Source organism: Macaca fascicularis, chromosome 10, assembly GCF_037993035.2.
Source record: "Macaca fascicularis isolate 582-1 chromosome 10, T2T-MFA8v1.1".
NCBI classification, from domain to species: Eukaryota; Metazoa; Chordata; class Mammalia; order Primates; family Cercopithecidae; genus Macaca; species Macaca fascicularis.
The window spans coordinates 113,006,295-113,024,734 of record NC_088384.1 but is presented as its reverse complement, the minus strand read 5'-3'; positions in this window follow the sequence as shown (position 1 = coordinate 113,024,734).

Sequence of the window (18,440 nt, the reverse complement as noted above, 5' to 3'; positions counted from 1 at the left end):
GACCTAGAAGAATATTTCTGGCAAACGCTTTCTGACTTTAGTTCAAGACTTGAGAAGAAAATTCATGTCTTAAGTCATAGGGAAGAGTCTTAAGATATTTTCTATCCTTCACTCCCCAAACCCACTCTTCAGATGAAACGTGGGAGGAAACTCAGAGTACAGAGGAGTCTCAGCCTTTGGAAATGGGGAGTGGGGAAGAAAAGCACTTTGGAGTCTTCTAGAAGTCAGCATCCACACACATGTTCTCACCGACAGAGACCTGGCACGGCACAGCTCCTAGGTTGTTGTGAAACCTCCACAGACGCCTGTTTTTCTTGTTGGGCTCATTTGCATGCAGAAAGACACAGGTGCGGGAGATTTTGAAACTGGGCGAAGGAGCGCAGAACCCACACAAAGCCATGCCCAGCTTCCACTGGCAGCCAAGGATCCCTGCGGGGGATGTGGGGCTTCCTGCCGCTGCCCTGACTTTCACAGCTTGAGAGTCACCTCTGGAGACTGTGTGTTAATTATCGGGGTTATTGCCTCTTCTGAAATCAGAGATGCTTTTAGAACCTCTTCCATAGAGGAGAGTCTGTCAGCAACATCATGGGTTGTGCAACTGGTGGCGATGCTATTGTTGCCCCGAAGGGACTGCATGAATCTCATTAAGTGGAGAGGGTATCGCAAAATCTTCATCTCCACCCAGCGGCATTGTCTTGCCCTGCCCCGTTTACCCGGATTTATCCTTTGATCTTCAGTGCACCTATTATTCACATGGAATGAAGTTCACAGTAGTCTGATTCCTTGCCCTGGACGTGCCTGTCCATTTAAGCCAGAAGGGGGCAGCGTTTTCCTGCCAAGTGAAAGGCTTTAAAAGCTAGAGAATTTGGGTGGAGGTGGCGGTGGGGAGCTGTTCCAGGGCAGCAACGTCTAGGTTAATTGTCTGCACCACAGTAGTGTGATGAAATGGCTTTGCTAACCCTGCCTGACAGGTCTCCAAGAAGGTCGGAGGGCCCAGAGGGAATAACTGCAAAATCTACTCTCTCCATTCCTTCAACACACACCTACAAATCAGAGTAGGAAAGCCAGGTGCCCCTCTTGTTCAAAAAGAAAAAGATCCTTCAAAGCAAATGATAATGAATGTGAGCTGGGGCACGTTGAGATGGCTGAGAAAATCATCTGTGATTTTACTTTCTAATGCACAGAGAGAGGCTCAACAGCGTGATGGAGATGGTAGTAGACACCTGGCTTTGAAAGCAAATTCTGCAAAGGTGTGTGCTGGGTGAGGCCATCTCTCAGAGCCTCCATTTCTGCATCTGCAAAGTGGGGATAACAAGAAGAGCAGCAATTCCAGAGTTGGATGGGAAATGAAAGCTTGGGCTCATGGGAGGTGCTAAGTGACTATTGTGCGTGCACGCGAGAGGTTAGATTTACGGGTTTCCATTTTCATTTCTCGGCATAGAACACTTTTTTTCAGGGTGCAATCATACCCAGAACCACACAACACTGGCAATATGTGGGGGAGGCTTGGAGATTTTATATAATCTACTTAGCTTATCCTACAAATAAAAACACTGAGCTTATATTGCAAATAAATGCAGCTTTAAGACGGATGCCCAGGCCTTCCCCTAAGTGTGTCAACAACATGTCTCCTAGTTAGGAATCCTGGCACTGTCCCTGCCGAAATCTCAGGGACATGGAAGCCGAGGCCCCAGGAGGTGGCAGGAGGATTCTCCACCCCAGGGCAGTCCTGAGAAATCTCCAGGGAGACCTGGAATCTGGTCAGGTTTGAAAGCCACTGGGTTTTGATCCTTGGGGAGAAAAGGAGGGAGAACACCAAGCTTCAGGGCCAAGGCCACTCTGCCCAACGAGCTTTGGGACTTCAGATTCCAGAGCCCCATCCCTCACCCAGAGGCCTCAGGAGGTCCAAGCCATGCTGAGTTCTCAGGCTCCAGCCCGGTGCCGTAGCAGAAATGAGCTCAGGTCTCTCATCCCCATCTGACTCAAGGGGATAGAGTCTGATTTCCAAGTACAGCTTCTTTCGATGTGCCTGAGAGTTTGCCCGAGTCCTGCTAGTCACTAACAAACCAAGAAAAGCCCAAAATGGAGGGGGGAAAGCGAACTCAAGGCACCACGTTGGCACCTGTGTCCCCACCCCCACCCCCATGCCTACCTCCCGCTTTCTGTTCAGCGGAGCATTTGCCAGAAGCCGGTTTCCATGGGACCCTCCTCACCACCCAGTAACGAAGACAGTGCTGAGACCACAGAGGAAGTCACGTAACTTGCCCAGGGTCACACACCCGGGAGGGGATGCAGGTGACAGGGAGATGTCATCTGGCACTGTTCTCTCCCTCAGCCTATGGGTGGGGGGTCCTGGGCGACTTACCTCACCTGACACTGAAAATCCCACTTAGAAGTGGGCCTGCCTTCTGTGGAGGCTGGAAAAAGCAGTCCCAGATCTGAAGTGGGGGAAGGGAGAAACTGGAAAGTTCCAAAATGAGCCCCTGTAGTTTGCTTGGAAGGCAGGACAATTGTTTTCTGCATTTGAAAGGCCAGCTCCCTGGCTTCTGTCTTCACTGCGGAGGGAGCAGACTCAGACTCAGCCCGGGCCCCTCTGCCTTCCGGAGGCCCAAATGGCGAGTGGGACCCTGTGCTGCCAACCTGAGGCAAAGGGAAAGTGCCTGGAAGGCACTCTGCTCCCCGGTGGAGTCTAAAGTGCTCTAGTGACCAGCTGAGGGTGGGAGACACTAGGCTTTGCTTTAAAAACAGACCCAGGACAGGCACAGTGGCTCATGCCTGTAATCCCAATATGTTGGGAGGCCAAGGCAGGCAGACCACCTGAGGTCAGGAGTTCGAGACCAGCCTGGCCAACATGGTGCAACCCCATCTCTAAAAAAATTAGGCGGGTATGGTGGCACATGCCTATAATCCCAGCTACTCGGGAGGCTGAGGTGGGAGAATCACTTGAACCTGGGAGGCGAAGGTTGCAGTGAGCCGAGATCGTACTACTGCACTTCAACCTGGGTGACAGAGCAAGACTCTGTTTCAAAACAAAAAAAAATTAAAAAACAAAAAACAGACCCAGGATGGTGGAGCAGATGGATCTGCATTTGGATTCTGCCTTCACTACTTAACTGTGCACTTCTGGGCAAATCAGAGGGCCTGGGCATGTGTCACCTACTCCACAGTGGGGCTGTCTCAGGCTGACACCTGACCACGCCTGTAATTCACCTAGCCCAGATCATGAATAAGCATCAGCGCGAATATTCCCACTCCTGCCATGCCTGGTTGGTAAGGCCACAACCATAAATCATTATCGAGTGTTCTTTGAGGATTGGGGCTGCTCAGTGATGCTGGCATTCCCACAAACCTTTAAAATCAGAAGGGTTTACCTTGGAGGTGAGAGTCTGGACCTCTTGTTTGTGCACTGCCTTGAGAGCAACCCAAAACGCAGTTACTCCCTCAGCCTTCTTCAACAGGTGGACGCAGAGCCCTCAGCAGAGCCCTCAAACCTATTTTCTAAAGCGTTGGGAGAACTGGCCAGAAAGCCCAGCTGAGCCCATGGGAGAGCTTTGAAAAGAAAGCAAATGCTTCGTTTCTTTACCATTATTAGTCTTACTATTCCTACTTTGTCCCCAGTGGAGAAGAGGAGGGCCCTGGACTGGCTCCAGGAGGACACCGTCTGAGTGGCCCAGAGAAGTGGGGCGTGGGTGACAGACTCAAGGCCCAGCCATCTTGTCATCATTTTATTTCTTACCAGTGGCAAGACGGCTTCATTGCTGTTAGAACAAGAGCCCCCTCCCCTCTCTGCCCTCTTAAGCCCAGGGAAACACTTGCAAATACAGAGACAGAATAAACAGGGATTAGGACTCTTCCATCTAAAATCCCCAGAAAAGTCTTGGGTCTGAAACAACTCCTGTCCTTCTGCCCCATGACGGCAGCAAATGGGAAGCGAAGGGTTAAACCACTCTGGATGGTTTTGGTTTTGCCACTTTCCATGACAGGCCCCTATCTATGGGCCTGATCAGACCAAGTGCACTTTGGGACACAGGGCATCTCCAGAAAATGTGGTTAGGAGCTCTCTGCACGGAGATGAGAATACACACGCAAGGTACCAGCTGCTCTGATGTAGTGGAGAACTGGGACCCCAGGATGGCTTTGAGGTTAGGGACATCTGCATTCTCATCCCGGGTGGCTATGGCAGGTCGCTGACCATTCCTGAGACTTCCGTCCATCAAAAGAGGATAACATCTCCTTGGAATTGTACCCCTGGAACCTAAAGCCCTGTGAGAGCAGGCAGCTTGTCTGTCTTCCTCCCTCCTTGTTCCATCCCCACGGACTTAGAACTGAACCTAGCACCCAGTAGACACATAATGGGCAATAAATGTCATCTGTTGAAGAGTGACTCTATCTGCTTTGCAGGGTGGTTATGATTCGCTGGGATAAAACCTGTCCAGTGTCAGGTACTGAACAGGCGGCTCCTGTGGGCTGTTCCTTTCATTTTAAGTCTCCTTTTATGTAACCTCTTTGATCCAGCAAAGCATTGCCAATCTCAGATGAGATGGCATCTACCAGAGAGCTTTGGGGCGAGCTGCAAAATGCTCTTGATAACTCTGAAGAGTTTTGTCTAAATACTTCTACCCTCCAAAGAACTGAGCAGAGAATGTTCTGCTTTCATATACGTTATACCATTTCATCTTCACAACCCTATGGGATGGGAAGTGAATAGTGAATTTTAGAGATCCTAAACTACTTTATGTAGGCACTATTTTTCTGGACACTTTAGGATAACCTCCTCTTCTCCGATGTGGCCTCCCATACTTCTTCTATGAGAGTTTTCCAGTGGCAAGAGTAGAATAGCTAGGCTGGGCGCTGTGGCTCACACCTGTAATCCCAGCACTTTGGGAGGCTGAGGTGGGCAGATTGCTTGAGCTCACGAGTTCAAGACCAGCCTGAGCAACATGGTGAAACCTCATCTCTACAAAAATACAAAAGTTAGCCGGGCGTGGTGGCACATGCTTTTAGTCCCAGCTACTCAGGATGTTTAAGTGGGAGAATTGCTTGAGCCCAGGGAGGTCAAGGCTGCAGTGAGCTGTGATCATGCCACTGCACTCCAGCCTGGGCCATGGGAGTGCGACCCTGTCTTAAGAAAAAAAAAAAAAAAAACTAAAAAACCTAGCATAGTTGGGTAGGATGACCTGAAAACTAATTCAGCTGTTGAGCTGATGCCATACATCCATTTACCCAGTCTTTAAAGCAGAAGGGACTCATAACCAGCATCACGTTTTAAACAGATAGTAGATCAAGGGGAAGGGGAAATAAGGTTCAAAAAAAAGAGAAAATGCCAAGGTTGGGGAGAAAATGTGTAAAATCTGTGCTGTAAAGAAGAGGAAAGGAGGCCGGGCGCGGTGGCTCATGCCTGTAATCCCAGCACTTTGGGAGGCCGAGATGGGCGGATCACGAGGTCAGGAGATCGAGACCACCCTGGCTAAAACGGTGAAACCCCGTCTCTACTAAAAAATACAAAAAACTAGCAGGGCGAGGTGGCGGGCGCCTGTAGTCCCAGCTACTCGGGAGGCTGAGGCAGGAGAAAGGTGTAAACCCGGGAGGCAGAGCTTGCAGTAAGCTGAGATCCGGCCACTGCACTCCAGCCCAGGCGACAGAGCGAGACTCCGTCTCAAAAAAAAAAAAAAAAAGAAGAGGAAAGGAAGCCCAAATGGCCAGTAAATTCCATATAGAAAAATGAAATAAATTCATGGCATCAGGAACTTAAGAATGCAAAGGGAAACACTGGCAAAGATTTAAAAAAACAAAACCAAAATAGCCCCTGAGCTGCTGAGGAGGTGAATGGGGTCCTTCTAACACTGTGGAGGGATGGCGATGGCTGCAGCCGTTCCAGGGCACCTGGCAATGTGCATCTGAAGCTTGAAACATATACACCCCCAGGCCAGACATGGTGGCTCACGCCTGTAATCCCAGCACTTTAGGAAGCCGAGGCAGGCGGATCTCTTGAGCCCAGGAATGCAAGACCAGCCTAGGAAGATATTATCTCTACCAAAAAAAAAAAAAAAAATTTAATTAGCTCGGCATGGTGGTGCACACCTGTGGTCCTAGCTACTTGAAGGGCTGAGGTGGGAGGATGGCTTGAGCCCCGGAGTTGGAGGCTGCAGTGAGCTATGATTGCACCACTGCACTCCAGCCTGGGTAGCAGAGCGAGACCTTGTCTCAAAAACAAACAAACAAATTAAAAAATAAAACAAAAAACTTCTTATCCTAAAGAAATGATTGATCAGAAAAGCAGGCAGAAATACAGATTTAAGAATATTTTCAGGTATTATAATAGCAGAAAAATAGTATACAACATAAATATCCAAACAGAGAACCCTAGAGACTTGGAAAACGTTAAAAAGTCATGCCTTAGGCCAGGCGCAGTGGCTCAGGCCTGTAATCCCAGCACTTTGGGAGGCTGAGGCAGGTGGATCCATCTGAGGTCGGGAGTTCAAGACCAGCCTGACCAACATGGAGAAACCCCATCTCTACTGAAAATACAAAATTAGCCGGGTGTGGTGACGCATGCCTGTAATCCAAACTACTTGGGAGGCTGAGGCAGGAGAATCACTTGAACTCGGGAGGCAGAGGTTGCGATGAGCCGAGATCACGCCATTGCACTCCAGCCTGGGCAAAAAGAGCAAAACTCCGTCTCAAATAAATAAATAAATAAATAAATAAATAAGTCATGGCTTAAATTTAATCCCCTAAAAAATAAAAGAAACAGATAGACAGATAGTTTGGAAATAGCCTTAACCAAAATATTTGTGTGGGTGATTTCTATTTTCGCTCAGTATGGTTTTTTTTTCTTCAGATTTTCCATATGAACAGATTTTACTTTGTAATCAGAAAAAAATCATTAGTTGTTTTATTTTTAAAGTAATGCTATAGAGCAGTATGGTTTTAGCATTCACGTTTATTTATTTGGAATTCACTTAGCAAAATAATGGAACTAACCTTGATAGAAAGTCTGTTGGCCTTGAGACTTACCAGATTCCGCAGCTTCATCAGCAATAAAATAAAGCTCCTACACTCCTCATGCACGGACGTGTGTGCATGTGCAATGAAACGAGTTAATCCACATAAAGGCAGTTAGCCACTGCCTGGCAACTACCATAGCCCAGCCCCATTCGCTGCTTTTAGGACCATTATTGTTATTGTTGTTTCCAACGAGGAAAATAGACAGAAACACTATCGGAGCCCAGGATTAGGGAAGAATTTGAGAAGTCTTATGTATTCCAATGGAGATGAGGAATTGGATCGTCCTAAAGGGAAGGTCACGATGGGGCGAATAAATACTGGGAGACTTCACAGGGGACTGGAGGGAGGCTGAGAATCAGGTGTTTGGAGAAGAGTGAGAATAAAGTGGAGTAGGTGGGGACAGGCTCTCGGGGAAGCAAAGCTGAGAGATGTCATGGCCTTGGGCTGCCCACAGTGCCCGCCCTCAGGCCCTGTCCTGGGGCCGGACCAAGCCTTGCACCTGGGTCTCACAGGCACGCAACCCTACCCCCGGCTCCGCCCATGCCCTATAACTGCCCCTTGCTGATTGGACCAGGGCCATGTGCTGAGAAGCGATGGGATGTGCTGATTGGACCGGGGTGGGGCACTGAGAAGCAGTGGGTTGTGCCACCAATGCCCCCAGGGTGGGAAACCCAGAAGGGCCTGCAGGATGGAGGTGGGCGTGGAGGGATGCCCTGGGGCCGGTCAGGAGCCCTGGCCCATAGAGGTAGGGTACCACTTGGGGTTCTGAGGACTTACACACTGGGAGGGGCCCAAGGAAGTAATAACCCTCAGATTCTGTTTGGTAGAAATAATAATATCTAACATTTATAACCCGAGAAAGTCAGTTTATAGCAAAGGGGAAAAAATGCAGATTCCCTGTGACAGTAACAGTAATAACACTGCCAGTCTCCTCCAGGAATGCATGCACTCCCGTTCAATCCTCACGGTCATTCAGCCCTGAGGTATGACCAGCATCTCCATCTTCAGCGGGGCAAAGGAGCCAGGCTCCCAGCTGTTAAATGACTTGTTCAAAAGTCACAACCAAAAAATGGCAGAGCAGGGATTCGAACCCAGGCAGTCAGACCCCCAGGTCTGTGCTTGTAGCTCTTTCCTTGAACCCCAGCAATGTGCAATGTAGCTTTATAACATACCCCTGTTATGTGAGATAGCCATGGTGGCTCCGTTTCTTACAACCAAAAGATGCAGATTTAAGCAGGGTGAACAACAGGCATCGCCTTCAGGAAGGAGAAAGGGGTCCATTTTTTTAAAAAAAGGGTGAAATACACTTTGTTTACTCCTGCCTGGGGGAGGAGAGGCTGCGTCAGGATTGACTCCTATGTTCAGTCGTATGCTGGCATCTGAACGGAAAAGGAGGAGGCTGGGAACTAACCACTGGGCTGGGGAGGTTGGACTATTGGGTCCTGAAGGTTTTGTTCGGGGATGATTCCTGGATGTTTAAACACTAAATCCTGAGAGCTCAGGTGCTGTATTAGGCTAAATAATGGCCACCTAAAGATATTGGGTCCTAATCCCTAAAGATATTGGGTACTAATCCCTAGAATCTGTGAATGTGACTTTGGAGAAAAAGGATCTTTGCAGATGTGATTAAGTTAAGAATCTTTTTGAGATGAGGGGATAATCTAGGCATATCGAGGTGGGCCCTAAAGGCCATCACAAGTGTCCTCAAAAGAGACAGAGATTTGACACACACAGGGGAGGACGAGTAATGACAGAAGAGGATTGGATGGACTCAGCCACAAGCTGAGGAATGCTGGCAGCCACCAGGTGCTGGAAGACGAAGACACAGATCCTCCTGTAGAGCTTGCTGAGGGAGGATGACTCTACTGATACCCTGTGGTTCGGTTCAGTGTGTTAATCATGGTTTCTGATTGTGGCTTCCAGATCTGTGAAATACATTTATATTGTCTTAAGCCACCAAGTCTGTAGCAATTTGCCACAGCAGCCATGGGAAACTAATGCAGACACTAAGCACATGGGGGATGTTGTGGAAAGAGCATAGGATGAGAAGCCCAAGGATGAGGACTCACATCCTGGCTCTGCATTCTAGGGGACCTGGAGCAATTAGTTAGCTTTTTTTGGCCTTAGTCTTTTCATTCATGAAACGGAGTGGCTAATCTTGACTTGTGTTCATCAGAACTATTTTGGTTGCATGTGCTGGAACTCCAACTCCAACTGGCTTAAGTGAAAGATGCCAAGCAGATCCACAAAAGGAAAGAAAAAAAAATGATGCTGGCTTCAGGTACAGCTGGATCTAGCAGTTCAAAGGATATATCATTTCCTCTGTCTCCCATTTCCTTCTCTTTCACCTCTGCTTCTCTTGCAAGTTGGCCTCATGCTCTCTTCCTGCAGAGGGATTTCTCCCACATGCCTCCAGACTAGATGAAAACGAGCTCCATTTGTATATCTTCATAGTGTAACCAGCTCACATCAGTATTTAGAGATCCCAGGGGAGGCTCTGACTGGCCAGATTCATAACACATGTCTAGTTCCCAGTTCTAATCACTGTGACCAAAAGAATAGGGCATTAGGGTTGGCCTGGCCTGGGTCATGGGCCTCCCTGTGGCACAGGGTGAAGAGTGCCACATTGTCGTTGGTATCCACCAGGACCACACTGACAGAGCACAGAGGGGTAGACCCTTCAAGTCAGAGGCTGGGGTGCTCTTACCAGAAATGGGAAAGGGATGCAGGGCAGGCTAAACAGCAGACGTCCACTACGTTACGCTGTGGAGCTGTGGCAAAGACCTACTGAGTTAGCACGGATGAGCATGTCCCATGATGTGTAATGACTGTAACATGTTCACTGTGACGTCTGTGACCTCAGCCAGCCTGAGTCCACCCACACGCGCCCAAGCTCTTGGTCTCAGCACCATTCTCCACCTCTTTTTCCTCCCTGACAATCCACAGGCCTGGTCCTACAACAGAGCAATGGGAAGACTGGATCGGATGAACCGAGATGGATTCAGACTCCGGAAGAGCTTAGAAGCCCCAGGAGTTCAGCGTCAACCCAACAGAAGATAAGCAGCCACTGAAAGTTATGAGCAGGTGGCTGAGAGCGGTGGTTCATGCCTGGAATCCCAGCACTTTGGATGGCCAAGGTGGGCGGATCACTTGAGGTCAGCAGTTCAAGATCAGCCTGGCCAACATGGCAAAACCCTATCTCTACTAAAAATACAAAAATTAGCTGGGCACGGTGGCAGGAACCCGTAATCCCGGCTACTTGGGAGGCTGAGGCAAGAGAATTGCTTGAATCTGGGAGGTGGAGATTGCAGTGAGCCAAGATGGCACCACTGCACTCCAGCCTGGACAACAGAGCGAGACTCCATCTCAAAAAAAAAAAAAAAAAAAAAAAGAGAGAGAGAGAGTTATGAGCAGGGGACATGACATTTAAGTAGCAATAGTTTGGGAAATTTGGAACTCCCTCAGTATAACTCATAGTAAACATTATTTACATATAAATCTCGTGGGAGGCCGGGCGTGGTGGCTCAAGCCTGTAATCCCAGCACTTTGGGAGGCCGAGATGGGCGGATCACGAGGTCAGGAGATCGAGACCATCCTGGCTAACACGGTGAAACCCCGTCTCTACTAAGAAATACAAAAAAAAATAGCCGGGCGAGGTGGCAGCGCCTGTAGTCCCAGCTACTCGGGAGGCTGAGGCCGGAGAATGGCGTGAACCCGGGAGGCGGAGCTTGCAGTGAGCTGAGATCCGGCCACTGCACTCCAGCCTGGGCTACAGAGCGAGACTCCGTCTCAAAAAAAAAAAAAATAAAATAAATAAATAAATAAATAAATAAATCTCGTGGGAGAGGCTCTGCTTAAGGGATGTTGTGCTATGATTTGCCTTTCTTTGTGTTTTTGATGCAGACCATGAGCAAGCAGCTGCTCAGAGTTTTCAGAACTGACCTGAAGCAGCGGACTCTCATCACCAGGTGGCTTTCAGCTCAGGGGTTTCCATGTTTGAAAGCTCTGTCTAAAACCCAGACTCTCCTCTTCTCTCTCGTACCCATGTTGAGAGCAGCAAGAAGTGATCCATAGTTGCGTCGTATTTCTTATGGGCCCAGCCTTACGTTAGAACTGAGCTAATACAGCAGCTACTAGCCACACGTGGCTCCTGAGCATTTGAAGTGTGCTGATCTGAATTGAGATGTGCTGTGCGTGTAAAATACACACACCAGATTTTGAAGACCTAGTACCAAAAAAATGTAAAATATCTAATTTTTATATTGATTACATGTTGAAATAATAATCTTTTGAGCCAAATACATTATATTATTAAAATTAGTTCCAACTGTTTCTTTTTATGTTTTGAGTGTGGCTATTAGGAAAGTTAAAAGCACACATGTGGTTTGCATTCTCTTTCTATTGGATAATGCTGCGTAGAGGATTCTACATGTATGGATTCTCTTTTTGATCATCAAAAAACCTATTGTATAGACGAGAAAATTGAGGCTTGGTGAGGATGAGGTGGGCGTGCTGGTAAGGAACAGAGCTGGAATAAGCCCCCCAGACTGGTCTGGTTCGAAGGTTGATCTTCGCTAGGCATGGTGGCTCACCCCTGTGATCCCAGCACTTTGGGAGCCCGAAGCGGGCAGATCACCTGAGGTCAGGAGTTCGAGACCAATCTGGCCAACAGGGTGAAACTCCATCTCTACCAAAAAAAAGTACAAAAATTAGCCGGGCATGGTGGCACACACCTGTAATCCCAGCTACTCAGGAGGGTGAGGCAGGATAATCACTTGAGCTTGGGAGATGGAAGTTGCAGTGAGCAGATTGCACCACTGCACTCCAGCCTGGATGGCAGAGTGAGACTCTGCCTCAAATAACGAAGAAAACAAAGGTTGGTGGTTTTCACTCCACACCAAATTACTGCCTCATAGCATCCTTCTATGGTGCTGTAATGATGTACATGGTACATGGCTTGATGCTATGCTTCAGGCTGCAACTCACAGAGTCCCAACTCAATTTGGCTTTTTTATTTTTATTTTTGCTCTGTTTTTGTAAACTTTGGCTTTTTTAAAAATAGCATTTATTGTCCTATATAATCCCCTGGGTTGATTAAGAGGCTCCACAGTGTCACCTAGGTTCTGGGTTTTTCTGTACTTCCTCTTGCCCTCCACGTGTTAGTTTCGCCCAGGCTGGTTTTATCCTCCTGTTGTCAATCTCAGTGGTGCAGCAGCAGCTCCCAGCAGCACATCGTCGCACAATAATGGCAAAAAAAAGACAGTTCATCTTTGTGGGACTCTCTCTGCGGGGAAGGAAAACCTTTCCTGGAACTCCTTAGGGCCTTATAACTCAAGGTGTGGTTCATGGACCAGGAGCATCAGTATCACCCGGAAGATCGTTAGAGGCGCAGAATCACGAGCCCCACCCCAGACCTGCTGAGTCAGAGTCTGCATTTTAGCAAGCTGCCCAGCTGATTGAGGTACTTGCAGTTTGGGCAGCACTGCCCTAGGAGGCTTCCCGTCAACGCTCATTGGCCAGGGCGGCATCACATGCAAATGCCCAGACCAACGCCTGGAGAGAGAAATGGAATTACCATAATTGGTTTAAAACCATCATCATTCACATCCCTGGGCTGGGGAGGCATCGCCTGCCCAGGACACAGAGGGCGAAGCCTGCTCCCCATGTGTGGGCACCTAGGTATGGTGTGTGGTGATGATGATGGGGAGGCGATCAGGAGCCTAACAATTTCTTGAAGGTTTACTGTGAAGATTAAATGAGATAAGGAATATGCAGTGACTAATACATTTACTCATTACTTTATCCAATCTTTTTTTTTTCAGTGCCACACTGAGGATACAGTGAATGAACAAGACACTATTCCTATCCTTCTGCGTGGAGCTTACACTCTAATGAGGAGGACAGACCAAAAACAGGAAGAAAAACTCATATAATACATAGCATAATTACGATTGTCCAAGCGCCATGAAAAAATGAAACAGGGCTGAAGAGTGTGGGCAAAGACAGGCTTCGTTATAGTGCCCTTGCCGCGAAGAAATCATGTCAACAGAGATCTGGACAGTGACAAGGAGCTCACTGCTCCCTGAACCAGAAGGTGGAGATAGTAGTCACAGTCTGTGTGTCTCTGCTCCTCCACGCTGGGAGGGGGCCGCTCTCCTTACTGTAGTCATTCATCTCTGGCACAGTTGCATTACATCATGTGTTACTGGTCCATCTCTCCATCCTCTCTCACATTGGACTGGGATCCCCTTGATAATAGGGATATTGATTTGCTCTCTTTCATATCCCTAGCACCTCTCATGGTACCTAAAACATTGTAGGCATTTAGCATAAATTTGCTGAGTGGATAAAGGGATGATTTATGCATGAATGAATTAAAATGTATAAAAGCTGGTGCTCAATGCTTTAAGGGACTTGAAGAACTTATCTGGGCCCACACTACATCTTTGGTTATCACCCCATTTTTCAGATGACACAGCTGAGGGTAAAGGAGCTTATGAAATGCTCCCACACCCTGCAGTGACAGGGTAGTGGTGAAGGTGAAGAGGAGGATTCAGTACCCTTCTTGACCTCTTGTAGAGGGCTCCATTGCCTCCATGTTGACCTCATAGAAGATGTAGAAATCTGCTCTTCCATGTCATTTGAAGAGGATCTCTGCCTCCTCACAAGGCTGGGAGACATGAAGTAGAGGCAAAGAAGCAGATAGAACAGGCTCATCACAAGTTGATCATCCTGGTCATGTGTATGGTTACTTATTGCTGTGCAATAAATTACCCAGAACTTAGTGTCCTAAAATAGCAATAAACATGTATATTCTTCCAGTTTCTATGGGTTAGAAATATAGGAGCTCTTTAGCTGACTAGTTCTGACTCAGGGTCTCTCACGAGGTTGTAGTCAAGAAGTTGACCAAAGCCACAGTCATCTGAAGGCTTGACTGGGGCTGGGGGATCCACTTCCAAGGTGATGTCCAAGGTGACTGACAAGTTGGTGCAGAGCTTCAGTTCCTCCCCATGCAGGCCCCTCTACAGGCTGCTTAAGTGTCCTTACAACATGGCAGCTGGCTTTTCCCACAGTGGGCAATCCAAGAAAGAGAGCGCCAGCAGAACCTGTATTGCCTTGCATGAGTTAGTCTTGCAAGTCACAGATGATTATTTCACCATCCAGCCTGGCCCACATTGAAGGAGAGGAATCCGTTTTCACCTTCTGAATGGAGAATGTTAAAGAAATGAAGAACAGCATGTTAAAGAAATTAAGAACATATTCAAACATGCTTAACTGCTTCCCAAGACCAGCCATTGGCTTGTCCATCCCTAGCCTAATGATGGTCAACTGGTTTGCCAGAGCACACTGGTAGACCAGAAACTCACGCCACTTGATGATGATCAATCTGTGGCACACGCTTTAGCCACATACTATGTCAACAATATCTTTTAGCTAATGCTTGTGAAGTAGGGACCTGAGGTTGAACAGCCTCTGGGGTGGCAGTCCCTCCGAGGTTGGGAGCAGAAGAAAGTCCAGAGGCTCTTAGGGCGAAGTTCCCTCTTTCATCTCCAATAAATGGAGACACTCCTCCTTTCCTTTTCCCAGCCACAACCTTCCAGGCTAAGAGACTGCTTTGCAGAGGAGACTTCCCTATCCTTATCTGCCTTTTGGAGGAGACAGAGCCAAACTTGGCACATTATCTAGACACTCCATATTTCCCAGACTGCCCTTGGTAGTGCCACTCATCTCGGAGCCCTGGAGAACATTCATTGCTCTGTGGACCTTAAAATCAGGCACACTGTCAAGCTGGACCCGTCAGTCTACTCAGGGTATGAACTGATGCAACATCTATGGAGGACAATTAGGCAACAGATTTCCTAATGAAAAAGACACATCCTTTGGCCCAGCAATTCTACCTTGAATAATTTATTATCCCACAAACACACTCCCACTTGTGAGACATATGTGTGTACAAAGATAGGCATTGCAGCATTGTTTTTGGTAGAAAGAGACTGAAAACAATCTAATTGTCCATCACTGGGAGCTGGCTAAATAGATCGTGACACATCCATTCAACGGAATATTCCAAGGCTGTTAAAAAGAGAATGAGGCTCTTTTTTAAATATTAAAATGGAGATACCTTCAAGATACATTGTTAAAACAAGCAAGATGAAAAACAGTGTGCATAATTTGCTGTAATTTATACAAAAAAGAAAATAGAAAGATTCTATCTATGTGCATATTTACACACACAGAGTATCTGAGAAAATGAGAAACTGGGAGTAACAGATTGAATCATATGAAACTGTCTTTTTTTTTTGGACCAGTTCCTACTCTGTCACCTAGACTGGAGTGCAGTGGCACAATTATGGCTCATTGCAGCCTTGACTGCCCAGGCTCAAGTGATCCTCCCATCTCAACCTCCTGAGTAGCTGGGACTGATAGTGCACCACCATACCTGGCTAATTTTTGTACTTTTGTGGAGATGGGGCCTCCCTGTGTTGCCCAGGCTGGTCTCAAACTCCTGGGCTCAAGCCATCCTGGGATGACAGGTGTGAGCCACTGCATCCAGTGAAACTGCCATTTTTGTTGGTGGAAAACAAGTAAATATTGAAATGTCATGTGAGTTACCCTAATAGTAACAAGTGGTTGCCTCTGGGTGTACAGGAGCAGGGAGGGAAACTTACTTCTCTCATAATAACTTTTTCTTTGCCTTTGAAATGTTGTACCCATACGCATGATTTAGCTATTTCTATAATTTCTATCTCATTTAGTTTTTTTAAAAAATAGATGCTCAGAGTGTTATCCATCTGAATAACCATTGCAAAGATCGGAGGTTCCCATTGTGATCAAATAGACAACGTTATCTTGAAAGTCCATAGAGACATTTTTACTTGCCTATTTGTTTTTCGTTGTTGTTGTTTTTGTTTTGTTTTGCTTTTTGAGTCAGAGTCTCCATTGCCCAGGCTGAAGTGCAGTGGCATGATCTTGGCTCACTGCAACCTACACCTCCCGGGTTCAAACAATTCTCCTGCTTCAGCCTCCCAAGTAGCTGGGATTACAGGCATGTGCCACAATGCCTGGCTAATTTTTTTTATTTATTTTTAGTAGAGACAGAGTTTTGCCCTGTTGGCCAGGCTATTCTCAAACTCCTGATCTCAGGTGATCCGCCTGCCTTGGCCTCTCAAAGTACTAGGATTACAGGCGTAAGCCACCATGCCCAGCCTACTCTCCTATCTGTATTCAAACAGAAAAAATAATTTCTTGCTTCAAATTTAATTCAGAGGGGAAATGCAAACTGAGCCAGAGATTTGTCATTGGAAGAGGAACCTGAAGGCAGAAGAGCAGCAGGCTATTACAGTGAGGAGGGTGACCTCAGGGAGCCGTCCTCTTTAGGACATCCACTGTCTCTGGGGAGCACAGGTCTCTGGGGGCAGGGCCCCCAACCTTGCCTTGCATGGCCTTCAGAGATGATGCACCTGGGCTATCTACATCTCTCTGGGGCTCAGAGCTTGGCCTCCATCCTGGGATGGCAGAGGAATCCTGAGGTTGGGCTGGTCTGGCAGGCCCTCTCTCTTTGCAACAGGGTCACTAATCTAGGACCCTCCCACCTGCTTCTAATTTATTCATTAATATTCTGAAGTTCAAATGCGAGCCCTCTACTTATGCATGTTGGAAATTTTGAAATTGCCACTTTGAGTAATTATGTTTATTTCATGAAAAATAAGGTTAAAAGCAAAGTGCAAACAAATGACCTAAGAGCCCTGTTGAGTGAAACGTGGAATCATCTCTTTTCTGTGACACGTTCAATTCATTCTGTTCTTCAGAGGGCTCTTCCTGATGGCTTCGATCCTTGTCAGCAAGGGGGCGGTTAGCAGGCGCCCTCAAATGCCCTCAGTGAGGGGAGGAATCGGTACAGCCCTCTTTTGGAGGGGATGTTAACGTTTTATAGCAAACGTTTAAATGCCTATACTTTGATCCAGCAATTTTGCTGGAATCTGTCCTGTCGTAATACTCAGATGTGTGTATGCAGATGCAGGTGTGAACAAGCAGTTGTGACTTTGATTGTTATGCAGAAAAATTGGAAACAGCCCCAAATATCTATTAATGGGGAGTTCACTAAGTTCCAGCACCTCCATACTCCCGAATCTGGTGTAAAAAGTGAGGGTTAGGGATGCCTGAGCTTAAGCCTCAGGATGCCACTATGTGACAGCTAAGAGAAAGTTCAGCAGAAGAGCCCCGTACAGCTCCATCCATCTAGACCATGGTTCTCATCTGGGGATGACATTAGGCTCCACGGGACATGTGGCCACGTCCGGAGACATTTTTGGTTGTCACAACTAAGGGTCGGATGCTGCGGTATCTGATGAGTCGAGGCCAGGAATGTTGCTGAACATCCCACAGTGCACAGCACAGCCCCGCAAGACAGAGAATTAATCAGCCCCAAAATGCCATTAGTACTGGAGCTGAGAAACATCTACCCCTATAGCACAATCCTTTACATGTTCTGAATCGTCAACGAATGTTTGTTGAATGAATTCATGACATTTACTTACTAAAAACACTGTGTGTGAACGTGATACTGATGAAATGATGAGCAGCTTAAGAGGAGTAAGTCACAGGTGTGGGACCCTTTGATGTCTTACCTTCCTCACTTTTGTGTCATTGGCTTCTTTTTTTAAAACAAAAAGTAGTTTTCATATAAAAAATGTAAGGAGTAAAGGAAGGAAGGAAGGAAGGAAGAGAAAGAGGGAGGGAAGGAAGGATAATTTTAAATATCCATTTTGCATGAGAAGGCATGAATGGTACTCTGACAGAAGCCAACCTTGGGTCAATTACTTCAATTGTTCTGCCTCTACGTTCTCAGCTTTTAAATGGGCATGATAATAGTGCTCCCCTCTCTGGGTGTTGTGAAGACTAAATCAGTTAGCCCATGGACGCAGTGAGAGCTCAGTAGATGACCTCGTCCTCACTGTTGTTGACAGGGGACCCTGAATGTCTTTTTTTTTTTTTTTTTTTTTTTTTTGACAGAATGTCGCTCTGTTGCTCAGGCTGGAGTGCAGTGGTGTGATCTCAGCTCACTTCAACATCGTCCTCCTAGGTTCAAGCAATTCTCCTGCCTCAGCCTCCCCAGTAGGTGGAATTACAGGTGCACACCCCCACGCCTGCCTAATTTTTATATTTTTAGTAGAGACGACATTTCACCGTATTGGCCAGGCTGGTTTCAAACTCCTTACCTCAAGTGATCCACCTGCCTCAGTCTCCCAAAGCGCTGGGATTACAGGTATGAGTCACCACACCCAGCTCCTAAAATGTCGTTTTGATTTCTGTCCAGAATATTCTCCAGGCCCTTGGCTGACTCAGGTTCAAGGAGGGTCTGTGATGATTTCTGGAGTGCTTTGTGCAGGCACATTTTGGGGGCCAGCGGGCAGCTGTAGGGCCCCAGCAGG